At 39.0% G+C, this 12,249-nt stretch overlaps 1 protein-coding gene across 6 annotated transcripts in view; it reads left to right on the forward strand.

Moving 5' to 3' along the window:
* STAU1 (staufen double-stranded RNA binding protein 1) overlaps positions 1-12,249 on the forward strand; it is a 74,828-nt gene that overhangs the window by 15,903 nt on the left and 46,676 nt on the right. For 4 of the 6 annotated variants that reach the window (XM_028144991.2, XM_054723759.1, XM_054723760.1 and 1 more), the window contains exon 2: positions 794-864. The exons of the other annotated variants lie outside the window; for them this stretch is intronic. The gene's annotated coding sequence lies outside the window, so the exon portion shown is untranslated. The remainder of the gene's footprint in view (positions 1-793; positions 865-12,249) is intronic. 6 annotated transcript variants of the gene reach the window in all.

Raw genomic sequence — 12,249 nt, forward strand, 5'->3', positions numbered from 1 at the left:
GGGGTGATCAGGCTGGCAGGCAGAAGCAGTTAGGGGCAATCAGGAAGGCAGGAAGGTGAGCAGTTGGGAGCCAGCAGTCCTGGATTGTGGGAGGGATATCCCTAGGATCGGGCCTAAACGGGCAGTCGGACATCCCTCAAGGAGTCCCAGATTGGAGAGGGTGCAGGCTGGGCCGAGGGACACACACACCCGTGCACGAATTTCATGCACCGGGCCTCTAATTTATAAATAAAATACTTACTAGTAGTTAAACAGTTTAAAAATCAGGCTTGTGTGATCAGGCAATATATGATGTCCAGTTCCTTCTTTGAAAAGTAAATCTTAGGCATTCACAGCTCTCTTATCAGGAAGTAATTGACACCGAAAAGGAAATTTCTACTGTCTCCTATGTTCATGTTTATGGAGTCATGCCTTTTGTAGACTCTAGAGCAGTGATGGCGAACCTATGACACGTGTGTCAGCACTGACACGTGTAGCCATTTCTGATGACACGCGGCCGCCTCGCTGCATGCCGAGGATGAAACATTTGCTGCTCCTGAGGATGAAACATTTGCTAAATAATGTTTTTTCCTCAAAGTTACACACTACCTGAGTTATGCTCAGTTTTTTGGCGAAGTTTGACACACCAAGCTCAAAAGGTTGCCCATCACTGCTCTAGAGTGTGCCAATCCAGTACATCATGTTTTTGGAAACTTTCCTACTTGGAAGTTTTAGATTTCCCCAAAACTTTAGCCATATATATATTCATTTTCAGAAAAATATATCCTGTAAATTATTATTTCTTACTTTCCAGGGATTTTCTAACCACATAACCTCTCAGACCTGATCCACAACAACATTGTTCCTGGAACACCTCTTTTTAAGGTACACATAATTTGGCTCTATAATTTCAGGCCTGTTCATAATTCATAATATTTTTTAAAATTTTCATTGACTAATGTGGAAAATGACATTTACTTCTGGCTATAATATTAGAGAAACAGAAGATATTTTATATAGTTTAAATTTCTTTTTACTCATGAGATTTAATTAGAAAGTAATTAAATGCAAGGGAAATTGTTGGCAAGATGTAAAACCTGCTAGCCGGCATTGCCATATACTTTAAATGTAGAGATGTAAAAATTGAATACTGAAGTCATTAACATTACTCGTCAAATAAGTGTCTTGTTTATAGAAACTTTTGTAGTTTGCCTTTGATTTCTCAGGTTGTTTATGTTAAACTTGTTTTTCAAACCTGTGGAACTAGTTCAGCTTTGTTTTCTATCATGAGATAGGGTTAGGATTCAAATTCTGTTTACCACTGGCTGTGATCATTTAGACCAAAAAAGTTTTATAAGAGTGCTCCTAGGGTTTTACAGTCTTTTATGTGCAAAATACACTGCTTTGTGTTTTTTAGCACTTTCTAAGACTTGAAAGCACATCATCATATATCTCTGAGGTGGCAGTAGTGGACAAATTAATCCAACATCCTTTGGAATGAGGAAATTGAAGCATCATGAAATTAGAGAAATTATACAAAGCTCAGTGAATGGATTTAGACTTATCACACTGACTTTGTATAATGCCTCCCCCCACCCCCCCCCCACCCCTCAAAGAACTGAATAACTTATCACACCTCAGGATTCCTTCAGGGTTTTAGCTCTCAGATTGCAAACAGAACAATAGAGGAAGTGAATGACCGCCACTACTGCACATTTTATTCTTATTTTTTATTTTAATTTTTATTAATTTTTTAATTTTAATTTTCATTTTTTGCATCTTTTACTTAAGAAACTAAATTTTTGTCTTTCTCTGGTGGTCACCTTTATTGGAGGTTATTAATATCGTGAATACAATTCTGTTCAGTGTCTTGTGTGTTGTACCTGGTTGTGTTGTATTTTGTACCTTTAAATCAACGCAGGAGAGAGAGAACTACATAACCAACATCTGGAGAAGAGAGACCATGGGGAGACAAAGAAACAGCCCCCATAGGAAAGAAAAGCAGGCATTACCAGAAAAGGAAGTAAACGAATTAGACGCAAGCAACCTATCAGAGAAAGAATTCAGGGAAATGGTCATAAGGTGGCTGAAAAGAATGGAAGTCAAATTCGACAATATGAGTAAGAACCAAGAGGAAATGAAGAAGAACCAAGAAGAAATGACATCGCTGCTGTAAAGAACTCAATGGAAAGCATCAGGAGTAGAATAGAAGAAGCAGAGGACCACATAAGTGAGCTAGGAGACAAGATGGAAAAAAATACCCAACTAGAACAGATTCTAGAAAAAAAAATTAGTAAGCAGGAGGAGAGCCTAAGGGAACTTTGGGACAATACGAAACAAAACAACATCCGAATAATAGGGGTTCCAGAAGGAAAGGAAACTGAGCAAGGAATAGAAAACCTGTTTGAAGAAATAATGACAGAAAACTTCCCTGATATAGGGAAGAAAAAACCCACACAAGTCCAAGAAGCTCACAGAAACCCAAGCAAAATGAACCCCAAAAGACTGACGCCAAGGCACGTTATAATTAAATTGGCAAACACCAACGACAAAATAATAATCTTAAAAGCGGCCAGACAGAGACAGAAAGTTACATACAAAGGAACCCCCCTCAGACTATTCTAAAAAATTCAAGAGGAAGGAACACTTCCAAGCTCCTTCTATGAAGCCAGCATCACCCTAATACCAAAACCAGATAAAGACAACACAATGAAAGAGAATTACAGACCAATATCCCTCATGAACATAGATACCAAAATCCTCAACAAAATTCTAGCAAATCGGCTCCAGCAGTACATCAGAAAGAACATACACCATGACCAAGTAGGATTTATCCCAGGAATGCAAGGATGGTACAATATCCGCAAATCAATAAACATGATACATCACATAAACTGAGAGATAAAAATCACATAGTCATATCAATTGATGCAGAAAAAGCATTTGACAAAATCCAACACCCTTTCTTGATTAAAACTCTCGACAAGGTGGGAATAGAAGGATCATATCTCAACATAATAAAAGCTATATATGATAAACCCACAGCAAACATCATACTCAATGGGCAAAAACTAAAACCATTTCCCCTAAGAACAGGAACAAGATAGGGATGCCCACTCTCACCACTCCTGTTTGACATAGTACTGGAAGTATTAGCTATTGCAACTAGACAAGAAGAAGAAATAAGAAGCATCCAAATTGGAAAAGAAGAAGTAAAGCTGTCCTTATTTGCAGATGACATGATATTGTACATAAAAAAACCAAAAGACTCCGTCAAAAAACTAATAGACTTAATAAATGAATTCGGCAATGTAGCAGGATACAAAATTAACGCCAAGAAATCTATGGCATTTCTATACACCAATAGTGAACTTACAGAAAGAGAGACTAAAAAAGCAATCCCACTTACCATCACACCAAAAAAACTAAGATACCTAGGAATAAACTTAACTAAGGAGGTAAAAGACCTATACGCAGAAAGCTACAGGACACTGAAAAAAGAGATAGAGGAAGACGTAAACAGATGGAAGAACATACCATGTTCATGGATTGGTAGAATCAACATCATTAAAATGTCCATACTACCCAAAGCAATCTATAGATTCAATGCACTCCCCATTAAAATACCTACAGCATATTTCACAGACCTAGAAAGAACTCTCCAAAAATTCATCTGGAATAAAAAAAGACTCTGAATAGCCACAGCAATCCTGAGAAAGAAGAATAAAGTAGGAGGGATCTCAATACCAGACCTCAAGCTGTATTACAAAGCCACTGTTCTCAAAACAGCATGGCACTGGCACAAGAACAGACATATAGATCAATGGAACAGAATAGAGAATCCAGATATCGACCCAAACCATTATCAATATTTGACAAAAGAGGCATGAACATACAATGGAGTCAAGACAGTCTCTTCAATAAATGGTGTTGGGAAAATTGGACAGATACATGCAAAAAAATGAAACTAGATCACCAACTTACACCATACACAAAAATAAACTCAAACTGGATACAGGACTTAAACATAAGATGGGAAACCATAAAAATACTAGAGGAATCCACAGACGACAAAATCTCGGACATAAGCCAAAAGAATTTCTTCACTGACACTGCCCCTAGGGCAATGGAAGCTAAAGAGAAAGTTAACAAATGGGACTACATCAAAATAAAAAGCTTTTTTACAGCAAAAGAAACCATCAACAAAACAACAATAAAGCCCACTCTGTGGGAGAACATATTTGCAAATGCTATAACTGATAAAGGTTTAATCTCCAACATCTACAGGCAGCTTATGCAACTTAATAAAAGGAAGATAAATGATCCAAATAAAAAAATGGGCAACGGACCTAAATAGAATCTTTTCAAAAGAAGACAGAAGGAAGGCCAAGAGACACATGAAAACATGCTCAAAGTCACTAATTATCTGAGAGATGCAAATCAAAATGACAATGTGGTACCATCTCACACCTGTCAGAATGGCTATCATCAACAAATCAACAAACGACAAGTGTTGGCGAGGATGCAGAGAAAAAGGAACCCTCCTGCACTGCTGGTGGGAATGTAGACTGGTGCAGCCACTGTGGAGAACAGTATGGAGGTTCCTCAAAAAACTGAAAATGGAACTCCCATTTGACCCAATAATCCCACTCCTGGGAATATATCCGAAGAAACTAGAAACACCAATCAGAAAGGATATATGCACCCCTATGTTCATAGCAGCACAATTTACAATAGCTAAGATTGGAAACAGCCTAGGTGCCCGTCAGCAGATGACTGGATCAGAAAACTGTGGTACATCTACATAATGGAATACTCTGCTGCCATAAGAAAGAAGGAATTCTCATCATTTGCAGCAACCTGGATGGAATTGGAGAACATTATGCTAAGTGAAATAAGCCAGTCAATGAAAGAAAAATACCACATGATCTCACTCATTTATGGATAATAAAGAACATTATAAACTGATGAACAAAATGATAGATACAGAGACAGTAAAGCATCAAATAGACTGTCAAATTACAGGGGGAATGTTAGGGAGAGGTGGGGGAGATAAGAGATCAACCGAAGGACTTGTATGCACGCATATAAGCATAACCAGTGGACGCAAAACTCTGGGTGGTGAGGGCATGTATGGGAGTGGGGTGGGGGGACAATGATAAGATATGTACACATATAATACCTTAATAAAAAATTTTAAAATAAATAAATAAAATTGTTGGTTGCTACTTAGCAGCAAGGCTGGTTTCTTAGAAACTGCGTCTTGTCACTGGTCTGTTTTGCATGAAGATGATGGTAAATGCAGTAATGTTTTTTTCTGGGTAGATGGCACTTGGTTACAGACTACAATTTTCCTTTTCTAAAAGGAAAAGCCAGTTAAATATTATGTTGAACCAGGCCCCTTATTTGAGAACTAGAGGCCCGGTGCACGAAATTCATGCACTGTGTGTGTGTGTGTGTGTGTGTGTGTGTGTGTGTCCCTCAGCCCAGCCTGTACCCTCTCCAATCTGGGACCCCTCAGGGGATGTCCGGCTGCCATTTTAGGCCTGATGCCACAGCTTGCACCCTCTCCAATCTGGGACCCCACAGGGATAGGGCCTAAACTGGCAGCTGCACATCCCTCTCACAATCGGGGACTGCTGGCTCCCAACCACTCGCCTGCCTGCCTGCCTGATTGCCCCTAACCCAGTGGTCGGCAAACTGTGGCTCGCAAGCCACATGTGGCTCTTTGGCCCCTTGAGTGTGGCTCTTCCACAAAATACCATGGCCTGAGTGAGTCTATTTTGAAGAAGTGGCGTTAGAAGAAGTTTAAGTTTAAAAAATTTGGCTCTCAAAAGAAATTTCAATCGTCGTATTGTTGATATTTGGCTTTGTTGACTAATGAGTTTGCTGACCTCTGCCCTAACCGCTTCTGCCTGCCTGATTAATCCTAACCACTTCTCCCTGCCAGCCTGATCACCCCCTAACCATTTCCCTGCTAGCCTGATTGACGCCTAACTGCTCCCCTACCTGCCTGATCGCCCCCAACTGCCCTCCCCTGCCAGCCTGGTCTCCCCAACTGCCCACTCCTGTAGGCCTGGTCCCCCCAGCTGCCTCCCCTGCTGGCCTGGTTGCCCCCAACTACCCTCCCCTGCAGGCCTGGTCACCCCTAACTGACCTCCCCTACTGGCCTGGTCGCCCCTAAGTGCCCTCCCCTGGTAGCCATCTTGTGACAACATGGGCGTGGCCATCTTATGGCCACATGGGGGCGGTCATCTTGTGACCACGTGGGGGTGGCCATCTTGTGCGAAGGCATGATGGTCAATTTGCGTATTATCTCTATTATATAGGAGGATATGTCACAAGGTACTTCTTAAAAATCTCTAGCATATTATAGATATTCATTTTGGTTGGTTTAAAGCAATTTTCTATGTTTTTATAAGTTTAGATTTTAAAATGACCTCCAGTTTATAAAAATAGTGTGTTTGAGTTTAATTTATGAATTTATCTAGGGAAGAGACGGGAGCTTGATAACGTTTTAGAGCTAAAAAAGAAACTTAAGATTTGTAGCTTGTTAGGTTGCAGAGGTAATTTTTTTTTCTTTAGTACACAGTATGGTGTGATGGTTTTTCTGGGATGAACATTTAATAATGAATTCTCTTTTAGGAAGTGTTTCTTTAAATGGACCACCCAATGGTTACATTTGTGTGGAAAGAAAATCCTCCCTTGCCCAGTTGACATTGGGCCAACTGTAAGACAGGGACCACATTCAGTCACTTGTATTGGATGCAAAGGTCTTGAACAGCCTGGATTATTTCCAGGCATTATTTTTGGCTGATTTTATTGTCGTGTAGGTGATTGTGTCTCGTCAGGGTTACTTTTCCTGTGTCTTCCGCTTGAGTACTAAGTATATAATGGTCTTTTTTATTTTTCTCTCTCTCTCTTTCTTTTAAGTAATTTGGTCATATTTCTTTTAAAGAACCTTTTAGTATTGTGATTTGACATAAGGGCCTGCTATTGGACATTATTTGCTTGACATTGTCTGTTTGGAAATGATTTTTTATGATAATAGTGATTGTCATGTTTCTATACCTGGGTGCCCTGTCTGTAGATATTTGGATAATTATTGGAGTCAATGAATTGCTGTTTTCCAGGGACAGGGAATGGCAGGTGCTGGTGGGGGGTAAAGTTGGGAGTAAGTTTACGTGCAGAAAGCATACAAGCACATTACAACTAGAAAGATGTATCAGAAAAGTATCTTGGAAATATACTTTTAGGTATTTTAGGCGTATTTCAAGGTCATTGTAGGAAAAGTGGTTTCTTCCTTAACTTTTCCATGTTGTTTACAAAGTTTCTCTGAGAATGGAGCCTCTCAAAAATTAAAGAGAACAGATGAATAGATTTACAGTTGGCTGCTTAAAGATCTCTTCTGCAATGATGCTCTCTCATTATTGATGTTTCTATCTCTTTCTCCCTCTCCCTTCCTCTCTGAAATCAATAAAAACATATTTTTAAAAAAGATCTCTTCTGTATCGTTGAGGAAAACTTTAACAAATTGATTCTATCACTGGAGAATGTACAATCTGACATATAAGGGTTCACATGTAGTAGATGCTTAATAAAGTTCTGTTGAATATTGAATAAATATATCCTAAAGTTGCTATTGATACTGCAAGTGCTTTATCATGGCAAGGAACTGGAGTACTCTTTTGTATCTGTGTTTCCATACCACTCAAGATTTAATAAAGAAGTTCAATGGGGAGATATTTAGTGAAATGTTGGTGGCTATTTTAAAATCTTGTCTAGAATTAGGATGACTTCTTTCCTTTTTTCTTTTTAAACACATCTTGTTTGGAGACATCACTTATTATAATGGCCAATGATATGTTGATGACACAAAAGTACAGATACTTCATTATAAATTATAAGTTAATCCAGTTAAAAATTAGATATTAAAAACGATGTTTTTCTATATTTGTTAAAGCAGTTATGTCATACCACAATGATTTAACAATGTTAGTTGAGAGTGAATAAGACTAACCATTATTGTAGATAGTTCTGTAAACTGTTTCTAGAAGGGTCTGCCTTGTGTATTAAATCATTCACATTGTACTCAGTATGGCCTAGTCTTGGTAGATTCACTGCTTAGTGAAGAATATGCATTTTGTGCCTGATCACTTTTTAGCACATCATGTATTATTTTTAAAATGCTATTGTAATGTTTAATGTGCTCCTGTTCCTCTTCTCACAACCCATTAAAAAGTACTTGGCACTTGTAAAATGGAAGCTGCCAGCCAAGGTGAGACTCTGTTTTTATGAAAAGATTTTTGTATCACCAAGCCAAAGTTAGAACCCTGGAGGGGTTGGGCAGGGGACAGGGCCAACGAGGGGAGGCTTGGAATTAGGAGTCTTTTCAAAAGACGTACCCATAATTCTGTTATACCACCCCTCTTTGTGGTATAGTGCTGATATATGCTTTGTAAATTCTGGATTTGAGAATAAAATAAACGTGTTTTCCTGAGTTGGTGTCTAAAACTCTTCATATAGGAAAAGACCAAGTCCCTCATCTGTGCTGGAGGCAGGGAAATAGCATAACACAGGCTTAACAGTCAAAGGTGTTTTCAGCGCTGGAAAAAACTGAAGAGTCTTTGTGTTTCAAATTTTTCAACCTAATTTTACTGTGTGTAAAATACCAATGTTCTATAAGAAAACTCCAACAAAGTATTTTACTCTCTTGAGTCCCTAATCTATATGGTGGAAAACAATCCTTAAAGATAGGTTAAAAAGAAAAAACAAGTTTTCAGTTAAGGATTTAATTTTCAGGACAGAGTACTGTTGAGCACCAAATTTTCTAAATTTATACAGACGTAATATATCCAAAATTCCACAATTCCCCTGAAGGCTGCTGTGAACTATATAAACAGCAGTAGTCAAAAGCCTTATTTGTTCTTTGAATTATGTGGGTAAACAATATATTTTTCCTCATTTATAACTGTGACAGCTGCCAAGCTTCTCTTTAGGAGGGGAGCATTTGTTTGGGTAAAATATTAGCATCAGTTTTTTAGAGCCTTTGAGGTGAAAGGGGGATTTTCTTTTTCTGTATTAGAAAATATATAAGCTACTTGTTATATTAGTATACGATTTTATTTTGTGGATTAGTATATGTATACTTGAAACAACATCCTTGACCCCTCTACCCACTAGATACCAGTAGGTCCCCGCGTCCCTCAGTTGTTACATCCAAATAATGTCTCCAGATACTGTCACATGTCTTTGGGGAACACAATTACCCCCTCTTTAGAACCACTGCTTTAGATTCTCTTTTCAGGCCTGAAGACACATAGAAGTGTTAAATTAGCAAATGACTAAAAAGTTATTAGCAAATGAGTAATGTTTGTTGGATTTTAGCATTGGAAGTTAAAAATTTGTAAAGTACACAGCCTTATTAGGAGAGTAATTATTTTTTTATTATGTTTTGAACTACTTGTTTTCAACCAGTTGTTATAAAGACATAACTTCAGGTGAACTTGAGGTTAACATTTAGGGACAGTCTTACTTAAAAAGCTTGTTTGTTCCCTTTCTCAACTTCTAGAAAATCTGTGTATTTTTGTCTGTGATGGAAATGCTGGCAGTGGGCCTGCTGTAGATAGCATTCGCCAAAATAGATCCCTTTGGGCCCCTCCCTTTCTAAATTTTAAGTTATTCATTCAAGTCTCAGACTCTCAGGAGTTACCAAGAGCAGAGTTGGAGAGCCGAGTTGGATTGCTCCTTCTGGGGTATGGGTAGACTCTGAAGCAAACACTTGCTTTTGGCTACTTTTTAAAAAAAATATATATTTTTATTGATTTCAGAGAGGAAGGGAGAGGGAGAGAGAAGTAGAAACATTTATATATATAAAACCCTAAGCACTGAAGTGCAGGAGCTGCCCCCTGGTGGTCAGTGCGCTCCCACATCTGGAGAGCTGCTTAGCTGACCTACGGGCTCCAGAAGCCAGGCTCACGCTGGCCAGCGCAGCTGCAGTGGTGTGAGCCTCTCCTGCTTCGCCTCCGGGCAGTGTGTGGCAGTCACAGTGGGGCCAGGATGAGCGGGAGTGGCGCTCAGCTTGGGCTCGGGCTCCTCCCTGGCCACCTGCCACTTTGTGCGCTTCTGCATCTCTCGACGGGTCCCATATTGCGAGAGGGCGCAGGCCAGGCTGAGGGACCCCACTGGTACACGAATCCGTGCACTGGAATCCGTGCACCGGAATCCGTGCACCAGGCCTCTAGTCAATGATAGGAGAGACGTGGTCAGCTGCCTTCTGCATGCACCCTACTGGGCGTGTGCCCTTGATTGGAATCGAACCCAGGACCCTTCAGTCTGCGGGCTGACACTCTATCCACTGAGCCAAACCAGCTATGGCCTTTTGGCTACTTTTTGGCCTGTAGTTGGTGTCATGAAGTGTTGTGAGTATACTATAAGTGACTTTTTTTTTTTTTTTTTGGTAGAAAAATGCCCTCAAGACAGTTTAGAAGGAGAGGGAGAGGAAGAAGGTGAATAAGAGAGGGAGGAGGAAGATTGAGAGAGAAATATATTTTGGCAGCTGAAGGAAATAAAAACAATGAAACAATGGTTCTGGACTTGTTTCTTGATACTGGCAGCTTGTCTGCTAAGATCATTATGATCCTCAGTGGAACTGCAATATTGGACAATTTTGTTGAATAGGGTACTGTTTATGCCTCTGTGATCCAAAGTCATATTGTAGTTGAGTTTTTTGGATTTGGTTTGGTTTGGTTGAGGTTTGTAGTCCTTTTTTGCTCTCAGCAAGAGAGAATATGTCAGGAATCCTCAAGTAACTTAATTGTTCTGGTCATTCATCTTTCTAGAGGTCTAGCTTTCTTTAAAAATCATTTTTGAGACTTTTGAAAAAATTAAAGTGATGAACAATTACTCTGTAATAAAACTCATTTGCTGGTTTCTGCTTTCTGTTCTTTGTTGCTACTGGTTATTTTTTTGAGTACATTTGCCTTCAGTATTTTCAGCTTTTTGAATGATGGTCATGAAAATGAGCAGAACTGTCCTTATTTTGGACTTGTGAAGAAATCAGTGTATTTAGAAAGAATGCCTTTGGAGTTTAGAAGATTCAGTCAACAATCTCCTCTGCTTCCCCAGGAGGCTTTACCAGCCACAGCAGTAAAATTGCCAGTCTGAAATCTGTTCCTCTCTTCTTCATCTTCTCTATTTTTGCTTTTAGTTGTACAAATCAATAGAATGTTCTCTGCTATTCAGATTTCTCAGGATCAAGCATTGATGTGAGTGCAACAGTTTTCTTTGGGGTCTGTAACTGAGACCATCTCAAAACAAAACTCTTAGGAAAACAAATTGATCTTTTATCATCATAAAAAGAAACAGCAAAAGAGAAATTCTTCTCTTCAGTCAGCTTAAAGGAAAGCTCTAGAGGTGCCAATCTGAGCACGTTGCCCTTAAATGGAAGCAGTATTTACATTCACCTATTAATGGTGTTAGAACCCCGTTTGCTTTCAGCTTCCTAGAATTTTGAGGCCAGAAACTTTTACCATATCCCATATAGTATGGAAAAACCTCTCCATATTTTAACATTTTTATATTTTTTTAATATAAGCTGCAATTTGTAATTCTTAATAGTCACCAATAAATATTATGATACCCTATTGATTTTCTTCATAAAATGAATATGCAGAGCATAAGGGTATTGTAAGTAATTTAAAAACACTGAGAAAGTCACAAAACCAGGAACCTTCTTGTATACCAAGGAGTAACAGTTCTAATACATGGTCATAGCTACATGCTAAATTGGGCTATTTTCATGCTTGAGAAGGTGACACCAGTTTTGACTGAACATTGGCAATTACATATCTCCTCTATAATTTACCTTTTTATTTTCTTTCCCTTACAACTTTTAGGTAGAACTTTAGACTTCATAGCACTGAATTAACCTGCACTGAAAGCTGTTTACCTGCAGTTGTTCACTTTTGTTGAAAGTGACCATGTCTCAAGTTCAAGTGCAAGTTCAGAACCCATCTGCTGCTCTCTCAGGGAGCCAAATACTGAACAAGAACCAGTCTCTTCTCTCACAGCCTTTGATGAGTATTCCTTCTACTACTAGCTCTCTGCCCTCTGAAAATGCAGGTAGACCTATTCAAAACTCTGCTTTACCCTCTGCATCTATTACACCCACCATTGCAGCTGCAGGTAAGCAAGCGTATGAATCCAAGTGTCTTCTGTTTCAAATGTGTTCTGAGCCTGTATTTTTGATCTAAGTAGATTGCAGAGCTA

This window comes from Eptesicus fuscus, chromosome 12 (genome assembly GCF_027574615.1).
Source record: "Eptesicus fuscus isolate TK198812 chromosome 12, DD_ASM_mEF_20220401, whole genome shotgun sequence".
NCBI classification, from domain to species: Eukaryota; Metazoa; Chordata; class Mammalia; order Chiroptera; family Vespertilionidae; genus Eptesicus; species Eptesicus fuscus.